The sequence below is a fragment of the Chamaea fasciata genome, unplaced genomic scaffold (assembly GCF_029207755.1).
Source record: "Chamaea fasciata isolate MVZ Bird 193981 ecotype frontalis unplaced genomic scaffold, bChaFas1.0.hap1 SCAF_2, whole genome shotgun sequence".
NCBI lineage: Eukaryota > Metazoa > Chordata > Aves > Passeriformes > Sylviidae > Chamaea > Chamaea fasciata.
In genome coordinates, this window is record NW_027094087.1 from 13121244 (window position 1) to 13133747 (window position 12504).

General features: G+C 34.0%; 1 protein-coding gene across 1 annotated transcript in view; it reads left to right on the top strand.

The window, feature by feature from the left end:
- NCAM2 (neural cell adhesion molecule 2) overlaps positions 1-12504 on the top strand; it is a 294798-nt gene that overhangs the window by 198813 nt on the left and 83481 nt on the right. The window lies entirely within an intron of this gene.

The window sequence follows — 12504 nt, forward strand, 5'->3', positions numbered from 1 at the left end:
CTAATCCTGAAAAGGTCTCTAGCCTCATTACAACCCCTCCTTGAGTTATCATGTTTGTAACAGTCTCTTTTAGAAATTGTCTTTATTCCAAGCTCTTGTATTTTATCCAGGAGGAAAAGAAATTATTTTTGCTTAGAAGAGACTGATGCTTAAGAAGCCAATCAGAGGATATAAATCTAAAATATTTTTAAAAATTAATTGGGTAATTGCTTCTTCAAATTGTTCTTCAAATTGACAAGCAAAGGTCTTCAAAAAAGGAAAGCAAGCAAAAAAATCCTTCTTTTTATTTCATTGTTGCTCCATTTATCTAGAAATTTCTAAATACAATTATTTTATGTCTCCAATATACTTTGCATGAGCCTGTTTGAACTGAGTCTTTGAATAGAAAAATTCTTTCCAGAGGGGAGATAAAAGCTGGAATAGGATTCTGTGGCACAGAAATAAAAGCAATGATTGCAAACCACGGAGTGATTTCCTGAGGAGTTCTGAAAGTACTTTCACTGTAGTTGTGTGTTCTCTTTTTGGCAGGGAAGCATTGCATTGTGGCATAGAATATAAATATGAAATAAAAATGAGGAATGATCAAAAGAATTTTTAGGTGTTAAGAATGGAGAGATTTGCCAAACCAGAAGACCTAAGAAATAAATCCTAATTTTTTATATTTCTTTTCTTTAATGTGCCCAATGATAACTTTTTATATGTATGCAAAAAAGAAAAAAAAAAAAAAACACCAAAAAACCTAGATGAAAATTAAGTGTAGATTTTTTAAATTCCTGAAAACTCTCCACATAATGATATGAAATACATGGTTTGGTTATGGCTGTGTTGCCTCTATGCTTTAACATTAAATATTAAGATATATTTTGTATTCAGAAGAGAGAGATATGTTGCACCACATGTTATGAAATGTGGACAATTGAAACTTAAGAGTTTATTAGCAATACAGAATTCATACCAGAGGGTGTAAAAAAAACTCTTCATTGATACAGTACATTCTTACAACCTAAGACAACTTTCAAGGTGAAAGTTTTAGAAGAGGTGGAAAGAATTTAAAAGTAGAATAGTCTTTTTATGGTATAGCAGAATTAATTTTGAATATGTGTGGGAAAAATCAAATATAACGTATGAGAAAATGGAGTAACTTAAAGTCTGAAATTATGCCTTGGCACAAATTTTTGGTACAGCATAAAATTTTCTACAGTTCTAAAATACTCTTAGGAAACACAGTTTATAATGAACATAGAAATATTATTCTACCATCAGAGAAATTACATAATGTAATGATTAATGTATAATAGAAAAATTTTATTATGATATTTCTAAAACTGGAGTTTTAAGGTTTAAATAATCAACTGATAGTGAACTTTAACTCTTTTAGTGAACTTAAATCCCTATTTTTTTTCTCCAGCACAGGTGTTGTATGACTAACAGAAATACAATTTCCCTCAATTCCTTTAAGTCAATTAGTTCTATGATGCAAAGCAAGTATTTCTGAGGTGATACAATATAAGTTTGTCTCTTATTCTGATTGATGAGTCAGAGAAATTTTTTGTTTTCCTTTGCAAATAACTTTGCACTGGTATATAAGCTTCAAATATAACTTAATTGTCTTGCCCAGGAAAGAAAACATTTGCTTAATGGAAAAGAATTCTCCTTTTCTTTAGAACAATGTCCCCTGGAGGAATTGCCTCTTTCCAGCCTCATCTGCCATCAGTCTGGTCTCTGTCATAAGTTTCTGTAACAGAACAGCCTCTGCAAAGAATCTTTCAGCACCTCCTTGCCCCCATTTCCACCAGAATTTGGGTTGTCCTAAGTAACTCTGACAGTCCTGTCCCCAATATCTTCCTATATGAAGCAGTGTCATAGTTATCTGTCATTCCAGTAACAAGATTTCATAAGTGGCAGGGTAGGGAATTTCAGCAAGAGATTCAGGTTCAAAAACTAAACAATTCATATTTTTGTAGCAAACTGGTAAAAGTGGGGGGATGCCGTGAAGTCAGTATAGACTGGATTTGATTCTCCTTTCCAAGAGGCATTTCTTCAGCACACTAATTGTAGCTACAAACAATGCTATCACAGCTTTTACATTGTTTTCCCAAAATTTTCATTTTAATAATTTTATTAAAACCTTCAAAATATTTTAATTTATTCTCTTCCATTAGTTTGGTTTTGTTCTCTTTAAAGCAGGTTTTGAGAAGAATTTATTCAGGTATGGCTCACGCTTGTTGTTAAGCCATTGTAATAGAGATTTTAATTATCTCTAATATTATTCTCATATAAGCCCCCATCAACTATTTTAAAATTAAAATATAGATAGATAAGCAGGACTTAATTCTTGATATTGCCCTCAAGTTTCTAGATACAAGTAAACAATGCATCAATGCCTTTTTGTAAGTTAGTAACAAAACTAGCATTTTTTCTTTATGTTTTACTGTATTTGACAGTTTTTGTAGTCAGGAGAGGAAACTGCTTCCATCACATCTTTAAATGCCACCTCAGTCAAACAGGCCTAATGAAGGCAAAGAGTGCTCTGGTGTCACTGTCTCATCCTTTTACTTACTGACCCCTATCAGAGATTTACACTGACAGTAGGATTGCACAGAATTTCTATGCTTTATCCCTGTTCTCTGTTGGGGATGCTCCTGGTGATAAGAGCCGCTCTCCAGGACAGGAAGAGATTATCAGGTTTGATACCAGCTGAGCACAGTTAACCCTGACTTTTATCTGAATGAAATGCTGGGCAGACATGAATTGCAGGGAACCAGGGGGCATTTTTAAGGATTTCTTGCTGCAAAGTCATCTTTGTGTTTAGTTATGTTTAATTTTCCTTATATAAAGCATGAAAGGTACATCAAAATTACATCAAAATAAAATACCATTTTCAAATATTATTTATTAATGGATTTCATTAACTGCAAAATTTGGTTTTAAATATGAAGCCTAGTGTGTATTTGATGAGAGTAATAATAAGTAATCAATTGAAAAGTTCCGACGGGTGGAATATATGATATGTATTGGTTATTAAGATGTGTCTACAGTTACTATCTACATATTTATCATAGTGAAATAGCTATCTTTTTAAATATTAAAGCATTAGAGAAATACATTAAAAAGATAAAGCAGGCTATATGCTAAGAAGGTTTTCAAGACAGCCTGAGAAATTTAAATATATAAACCCTAGTGAATTATAACTTGATTTTAGATATAATATCAGGTGTCTCTCAAAGTTAGTTTTTCTACATAAATGTTTACATTTCTATGTGGTATTTTTTTCTCTTTAAAAGTGTTACACAGACTTGACTAAAAGAAAAATGGTGATGAGAGAACACATTAGATCTTGAGTTTCACAAATTTTTTCACTGCATAATCAATCATAACAATGACGAAAAATCCTAATTTTTACATATTCAATGTGCTGGATCATCTTTCACCACACTGTTATTCTTAGTTAGAGTGCCCTGACATCATTACTAAGTTAGAAAAGCTTTAAACAAGCCAGTGATGAAAAACATTTACGGTCTTTGAAAGACTCTCTATATGCCCTTACAGTTTTCCTTTTGTTGTGCTCAAACTGTCATTAACCTGTCAGAAGTTTTCACAGCCCTCACTTAATTTTGTCTTCCCAGGAGCACACATTATATAAGATGCTACTATTTCTGACTGCTCTGTATCACCATGTGAAATTCCTTTGGACAATACTCCTTTTACAGGAGAAAAGGCATTGAGCTATATCCTTTGGAAAATTCTGTTTTTCCATACACTATCCAGGAAGCATTTAGTTTCACCTCTCAATTTCAATACTGATACTGCAGCTATTAGATATGCTTGGTGGTCAAAAAACACCTATTTCCTCACAGTACTCAAAAAGTAATGTTTTGAGACAGAATCATCTGTGACAAATAGATTACATTGAGTAATGTGGTGCATTTTTGTGTGAGATCAGCCATGTGAGTAGTTGATAAAAACGATTTCTTAGAAAACAATTTCTAAAAAAATGCATTTATAAGTTTTATAGTATCTTCCAGGGATACTAAGTTTTTCTTAATACTGCTTTTCTTCCAAGCATGATTTTTTGTAGTTATATTCCTTACTAGTTAAGTACCAACTTTGAGTGATAAAAACCAAAGTAATCATGCAGCATGTGTAGTATAGTCTTTACCCATAAAGAAAACTGTGCAGTATTTTTTATACTATTGTACTGCTTATCAATAGCAGTCTTTTCCTTTGTGTTTGGGGTTTTTTTCCCTGCCACAATTTGAAACAAACCTCATTACTGTTGCAGTATTGACCTTGGTTTCATGAACTGATTATTCTTTTGCTTTGTTGTGTGTTAGGTGTATTGCACTGCAGTTGAGGGCGATGCTTTGGATTCATGCAATTCAATTTTATGTCTTTGCAAAATATATACAACATTTCTTAAAAGTGGATTCAAAATATTGAGCTACAAATTGTATTTATCTTTAAGGAAGAAAGGTTTTCAATTGATGAAAGTGCTACTACTATGTCCAAGACGTCACAAATTTTATCACAGAATCTTAGAACAGTTTGGTTTGGAGGCAATCTTAAGGGTCATCCAGTTCCAAACCCTGTGCCATGGGCAGGGACAACTTCCACTAGACCAGGTTGCTCAGAGCCCCTCCAAACTAGCCTTGAGCACTTCCATGGATGGATCATCCACAACTTCTCTGGGGAACCACAGATATGTTTTGATAAATGTCACAAAAGTTCCAAGTGCCTAATGCTATCATAAATCATGATAAATTCAAACAGTTCATGATTTGAGTTTGGTTTCTGTTAAAAGAAATCAGTGCAGCAACATCCCATCACTACTCACAGAATCACAGAATGTATGGAATTGGAAGGCATTGCCTCTTTCCTGTCACTGTACACTACTGAAAAAACCTGACTTTGTCTTCTTTACAGCTTCCCTTCATCCATTAGTCATGAGGACCCAGCTCTATCCTATCATCACAGCCAGAAAACACTAATATTAAATACAATCATATGGCCCAGGAAACAAACCAATTACAGGAAAAAAACCCAAGAGAAACAAAATACAAAAATAGAAAAAAATCCATATTTTCTAATAAAATACTACTGGCTTTAGTTACATTTCTTCCTGTCAAATTTATAGGTTAAAATGAGAAAGCAAAGATGGAAAAGGTCAACTTTTAACATCACAAAATAAGTGTGATAATTTTGGCATATTATGAATGTCACTGGTAAGATTTAGCATTTTCCTTCTTTGCACTTGTGCACTTGCACAAAAGGAAGTTTATTATGCCATTTCAGTGACTTCAAGGGGATAAGAAAGTTGAATTCTCTGCAAAAGATTAGGTTTATCACATTAAGTCACTTTCCAAAACCATTTCACCAAACTTCCCATAGCGAAACAGAGTTGAATGCATCCACTTTTTCTGATGTTACAACAGTATGGTAACATGGAGAATTTATTCATCTATATAATAAATCTACTTATTCTTTAGCTCAAAAGGCTGTAAAATTACTTCAAAACAAAATTTCCATCCTAAAAATATTGTCCTTAAATATGTTAATAGCTTGTTAAACATGATATTCATATTAGAAATTTCTCATAAATTTTTACTGAACAGAGCTCTCTACTACATGTTTTGGTAAATCTTGCAATTAATTTGCTATCATTTAAAGATTTTTAATAATGTTAGCTACTTTTCTCTTAATAGAAGAACACAATTTTGAAAGAATGAAATAATTTGGAGTCTATTTTGTTTTGCTTGTAATAATTTAGTTATTAATGGATATACATGCCTCAACATCTTTTCTTAATGTCATAAATTTTCACATATGCAGTTGTGAAAAGTAAAGGTAGAAAAAAAAACAAACCAAGGAAGAATTTTCTGTTGCTTCCTTGAGCATGGTTCTACATTGTGAGTTGGTCTTACAGGCTGAAAAATTAAAATATTTACACTGATAATTAATGTGATAAATTTTAAATGATTTTACAAGTATTTTCATACTATACAAAATGTAATTTATATTACACAGTGATGACCTGTGAATGAAAAAAAAAAAAAAAAAGGCATGGCCTTTTCCCTTTTTATACCTCCAAGACACATCCATCAAAGCAGAATCAAGGCATCTGAGTATTATGAAGAAAATAATCGGGTGATATGATAAGTGTGGCGCTGAAATTTGAAACTTAAACAAAACAAGTTTTCAGAGATTTTATTTGTTGCTTTCTGGACAGCACTGCATGTCAAAATTAAATAAAGAGATGGAAAGGCTAAGAGTCCTTCTCCATACAGCAACTAATATGATTTGGGAATGTATGAGAAAGAGACAGATATTAGGGAATGGAGGGAGGAAATCAATAAGGTAGCATGTTGTGGAGGTAAGGTGACAGATAGGAAAATTTGGAAGGTAAAGATTGGATTTTGTTCTGAAAATGTGACACGTAGGACAGGAAGAAAGTTGGGGTTAGGATCTTGGTTTGAGAAAAACATTGCAGTTTTTCACCTCTGCCTATAAGACAATTATGTAATCTAATATTTGATGGAGAAGTCATGTCATACTAAATGATTCCAGTAATTCTGTCCTGGAATAATGTAACAATTGAAAAATTGGTACAAATTGGCACCATTTGAGAATAATGTGTTAACAATTGGCAGCACCTGATAATTTTGTTACTGAAATAAAAATTGCTGCTAGTGTAGTGGATCCGTAGGAGGAGTCTTCCTGTCCTGGATCTGATGGCCAGTGTTGGTGATTTACAGGCACACTGAATGATTAATAGACATATCCAAACAGTTTATTTTATACGTCTCTAGTGGCAAACTTTGCTTATTTTCCCTAGCTATGTTTTCTTTATAATTCCTTCTCCTAATTTAAACTAGTTTAGGTAATTTTAGGGAGTTGTATCAATTCAAGGAAGATATTTCTATGAAATTAAAATTTCTTGGGGCTTTAGTTTGGCTTCTTTGGGGGTTTTGTTTGTTTAAGTAAAAGCAAATACAATTCTTTAATGTCAAGTGAAATTCAAAGAAAAATAGAAAAAGAATTTGGGCAACTCTGGCATCACCAAACAACTGAGTCATACATGCATTCATTGCTCACCATTATTTAATGTGCAAATATTAACATGCTTTGCATCTACCAAACAGTATCTTATGAAAATGGAGCAATTGGTATGGTGTTTGAATATTAAAAATAATGTCTTAGTCAAGGTTTCCAGGAAATAGTACTGCTTGCCAGTAGGAGGGTGCTCTTACTATTCATAAATCTAGAATCAGTCTATAGTACATCATACTGTTGAGTATCAATATCATGTTGTAATGAATTTTGAGAGGAACCAAGAGAATGGAGACAGGGATGATGCCTTGGGAAGGCTGACCTGGAACAGAGACTGGACAGAGCTAGGAGAATAAAGTAGGTATTTATTAAAAGGCCATAAAGGACACACCGTGGGCTGTACAAGAGCCTGGCCAGGGCTATACCCAAGATGAAGCCACAATGGTCACCAAATGGATGACCCGTCACAAGGTTTCACACTTTTATATGTTTTGGTCTATTTGCATATTGGGGTTTATTGTCTAATTGTAGCTTCAGGTTGTGAGGTCCCATTCTTCTTGTTTTCTCTCTTCAGTTCACCATTGTTTATGCTTTTGTGCCTGAAAACTTGTAATCATTATTCTTGGTCTTCAGCAGGAAAGGATTTTTTTCGTCTATCTGTTCTGCAAAAAGAGCTCACTAGCACTTAATCTGAGTCTCAGAACTAAACCCCTAGGCAGCACAGAATCTGAAACACATGAAACTTAAAACTTAAGGCATCAGGAAGAGGAAGTCTTACAGAACGTGTGGTGTTTTCTGCACTTGCTACCTCTCAAAACTTTTGAAATCGTGGGTTCAATACTGGAAAAAAAGATGCCTCTGATTTTAGCTAATAATCATGGCAATTTAAAACCAGTATGTGATGAGTTTCATTTGCTTTCCTGTTGGAAACAGGGTCTTGGATGTTTTTCCTTACAGCCACATGATTGTGATAGAAACAGTAATGTGAAAGTTAGTAATCCTGAAGTTATCCAATTCCTGTCTTCCTTTTAGGAATGATTATAGATTAAAATACAGTCACCTAACCACATTTTTGAAGTATTTCCAATATTATTTCTTCTTGCAAATGCATATGTGACAGTTATTGTACTTGTCTGTGGTGGAGGTTCTTCTACTTTGTATCCAAGGAAGAGCTATTCGTTTTAAAATATTAACTATTGAAAAAAGTAAGAGGGAGAAAAATACAAGAGAAAGATAGATGGCTCTTAACTAAATTGTGGCCGAGTTACAAAAAATTGAGGCATTTTACAGGATCGATGGCAAGGACAGGACTAGATTTGCCAGAGGATGTGGCTTATTAAAGTCCTTGATGATGGGAAACTTATGCCAACATTAATCATTTTAGAGCAAGGCTTCCAATAATATACTGTAGGAAATGTCCCAGAGTCTTGGACCTGACAATCTGTCATATTTTTATTATATGTTTCAAGGGAACAAATAGCCAAAAGTTTTGAAAACGTATGTTCTTAAATTAGGAAGCACGAATCTGATTCTGCATGCCAGTTTTCCATTATAGTTGCCTGGACACATGTATTGGATCAGGTAATTTGCTGTATCTAATTTTGTGTATGACACCAAACATACACCAGAGCTGGATCTTTGTTGTCCTTAACTTAATTACTTTTTGGACAAGACAAGTGATGTATTAGTCTGTTCTTGAATCACTGTGCCTGGACATTGTAACTAACAAGGATATCTAAATGCTAGAGACAGCTTTCAGGTCAGAATTTCCTTCTCTTTAATAATCTTCTTACACACGTTATCCAGATCTTATTCTAATTGGAGTGCCAACCTATTGGTTTCTCTCTTGCTTGAGACAATGATCAGCTTGAGTTTAGCTGATACTGGTGCCATAACATTAACTACTCTAAAATGCCATTCTAAATTTATAATTTCTTGCAGAATCCCACATCTATAGAATACGTTGGTTTAGTTTTGCATCTTGTGATATAGTCTTTGTTCCTTCAAGGCATCTTTTTAATTTGGATTGCCTCATCTCTCCAAAATAATATTCAGTCTTTCATAGTGGAACTTTAAGACCTTATGAACTTTATCACATCCTGGGCTGCATTCAAACCCCTATACCAGCAGGATGAAAGAAGTGATTCTATCCCTCCACCCACCTTTTGTGAGACCCCCACCTGCAGTGTTGCATGCAGCTCTGGGACACCAAATACAAGAAAGACACGGACTTGGTTGAGCAGGTCCAGGTGAGGGCCATGAAGGTGAGTGGAGTGCTGGAGCAGCTCAGCTATGGGGACAGTCTGAGAGAGTTGATGTTTATAAGCCTGGAGAAGAGAAGGCTCTGAGGAGACATTTGCAGCCTTTCCATGTGCAAAGGGGGCTAATAAGACAGCCGTTTTATCTGTAGTGATAGCATAAGGACAATGGTTTTAAACTGAAGGAGAGTTATTAGAAATTAGATTTCAGGAAGGCATTTTTTTAAGTTGCGAGAGTGATGCCCAGAGAAGCTGTGGCTGCCCCATGCCTGGAAGTGTTCAAGGCCAGGTTGGATGGGGCTCTGAGCAACCTGGTCCGGTAAGAGGTGTCCCTGCCCATGGCAGGGGCTTGGAAATGGGTGATCTTTAAGGTCCTTTCCAACCTGAGCTATTCTATGACATTGTGTACATCTATTAAATAATATCAATGGTAAACTTTGTGATTTTTTTTCCAGTTTTGGGGGTTTTGTTTTGTTTTCAGTAAAGTGCTAAAAGTTCAGATGTGAGAAATACCATCAGAGTTGGGTTTTTTTTTTTTTTTTAACAGCATGTACTCAAGCTCCTACTACTTATCTGCATAGAAATCTAGTATGTTTTTTAATGGCATGTATTCAAGCTCCTACTACTTATCTGTTTAGAAGACTAGTATGTCATCTTAACTTTTTTATGTAAAAAGTTTTAAAGGAAAAGTTCATTTGCACCTTGCATTGAATTTTGTCAGGTGTAAATTATTTCTCAGTTACACAGAAGCTAAGCAGAGCACATTATTATTTTAATGGTTCTAATTTTCTAACTGATTTCCACTAAATGTTTTATTTTTTTAAACTATAGATATATTGCATTTAAAGATTCTTGCATAGTACCACCTTCTCATTTCTAGTTGGTTTTACTTCATTTTCAGTTGATAGAACTTTTTGATAAATATTCTGATTATTAACATAATTTGTTACTTATTTTATAAAACTGGTGGGATTAGGTTTTGTTGACAAAAATAGTCAGACTTGTGCTTTCAAAGACCTGTCTTTAAGGTTTGTTATTTTTCAAGATTATTTTCTATTAAACATAATGTGTGTTTTTGTTTGATAAATACTAATTCTGTAACCATTTAAGTATACTAAACAGCAGTTAGTGAAGAAAAGCATACAAAAAAACCAAGTTCTCTTTATAAACACATTATTCCTTCCAAATCAATTTTTTAGTTTCATAAGAAGTGTAAATTATATTTTATTTGTACTGTAAAAAGACAATTATTTCCAGAAATATATTCTTTTTGTAAAAGATCACTCCAGCCATCTTAATCTGTTCCTGACTAGGAAATCAAAAATCGTATGTCTTAAGATAATTTCTCTGAATCAAGACATTAACACAGTCCTCTTCTTTTTGCATTGGAGCTCTTGACTGCTGGGGAAATGGCTGCAAAGCCTTTTTTACAGAGGCTTTTTGGTAGGGAAATTACAAAGCTCTTTCTTGTGGGTAATGCTTTACAGTTGTGAGATGTTTATTTCAGGATATACCTTTATCTGACAGACTTTTAGTCCTATTTGACAGACTTTTAGTCCTATTTTGTGTTTATGACTGTTAATACCTGTAGTTTTGTACAGATGGCAGTCAACAACTCACTTATTCTTTAAACATATCAACAAATAGGTACTATGGGCATCCAGAATCTACCTTGAGAAGACAGATAAGTCTGATTTGGAAGTCCCTATTGTCTTAAATGCTTTTATCAGCAGTATAGAAGTGTACGCTACTTTTTCCCTTGTAAGTCTTAAAATAGGATATGAGTTTTCCACGTGTGTATTGAGCATCAAACCATAATGTTATCTAGGAAGAAGGATTTCTCAGATTCAGAGTATCTTTTAATCTTCAACATTCATGTCAGTGTTCATAGATGGAGTGAACTTATTTTGAGAAATTGCACATTGGAAGACAATGCTTACATAAAATTTGTGAAATAACCACAGTTGGAATGCCACCAAGACTCTAATGAGATTTCCAATCTATTTGTTGAACCTGTTGTTGATCCATCTATTGAACATGCAGAAATAAGTTGGTGCAGTTTTTCTACAAGTGATTCCCACAATGAACTTCATTTCTGGAGGAAAAGCCAAGGCTCTAAGCCTTAGTGTTCTGAGCGTCTTGATCATAGCTAACCATAAAACACGCTTATGCAGTTTGCTTTTTTCTTAATATTCTCCACTAGTGTGAGATATCACACTCTGAAGACTCTTTGATAGTCTGTTCTTTGCATTAAACTGTTTAGCTGCTGAAATATGAGGTATTTAAAGGTCTGTGAAAATCACGATGACTAGAATTACTTATTAAAACTTTTGGAGCAGAAAGATGAGCTCCTGTGTCTCGTAAATAAATTCATAGCCGGGCAAGCTTTACTTATTTAGATGAAAGTGTTTGTTTTGCTACAAAAATAAGGGCTGAGCAGTTATTAAAGGAGATGCTGCTGGCCTTGAGAGATGTAGCAGCTTTGATCTGTGCTTTAAAACTTCTATTGATAACAGATCTTTTTGCTCAAAGCCTGAATGCCTGCTTGCAGCAGCATATGTCATCAAAAAGTTATGCTTTTTGACAGAGGCAAACAGGAAGAAGTTGAAAATGTGCACTTCAGGGGAAAAAAAAAAAAAAAAAGAAAAAAAAGAGAGAGAGAGAGAGAGAGAGAAGAAGAAGAAAAAACCCCGTTGCTTTTAACCGTTCCTGAAGCTAAATTTTACTTCATACTAAAGATGCTCAATTCTGGTCTCTGACAGACCTATTAGGAATTTTCTTGCCTAAAACTAAGCTATATATGAGAGGACTAAAATAGATTTTCCAGAGAACATATGGAAACATTTAGGAGCTATTTATCAAAACAAATATATATCTATATGTATCTTAGCTATTAAAAGAGATACCATTGCAACAGCAATTCTCTTTTGGAATTAAAGCACTAAGGGAGTTTCATTGAATAAAGTTTTTTTTTAATACTGTGAAAGATAATAATAATGAAATTAGGAAATACACAAATCAGTATTTGATATAATAAAAACACACTTCACCCAAGACATAAGAAGAAGAGGGAAAGACTTCTCTCTCTCATTTTATAAAGATCACTAAACTTCCTGCTCTCCAGTGAAACAGGGAGTAGAAGAGATAAGTCTTGTCACTTAGTGACACTGTGGTCTGAAGATCACAGTTGCCTTGCAAA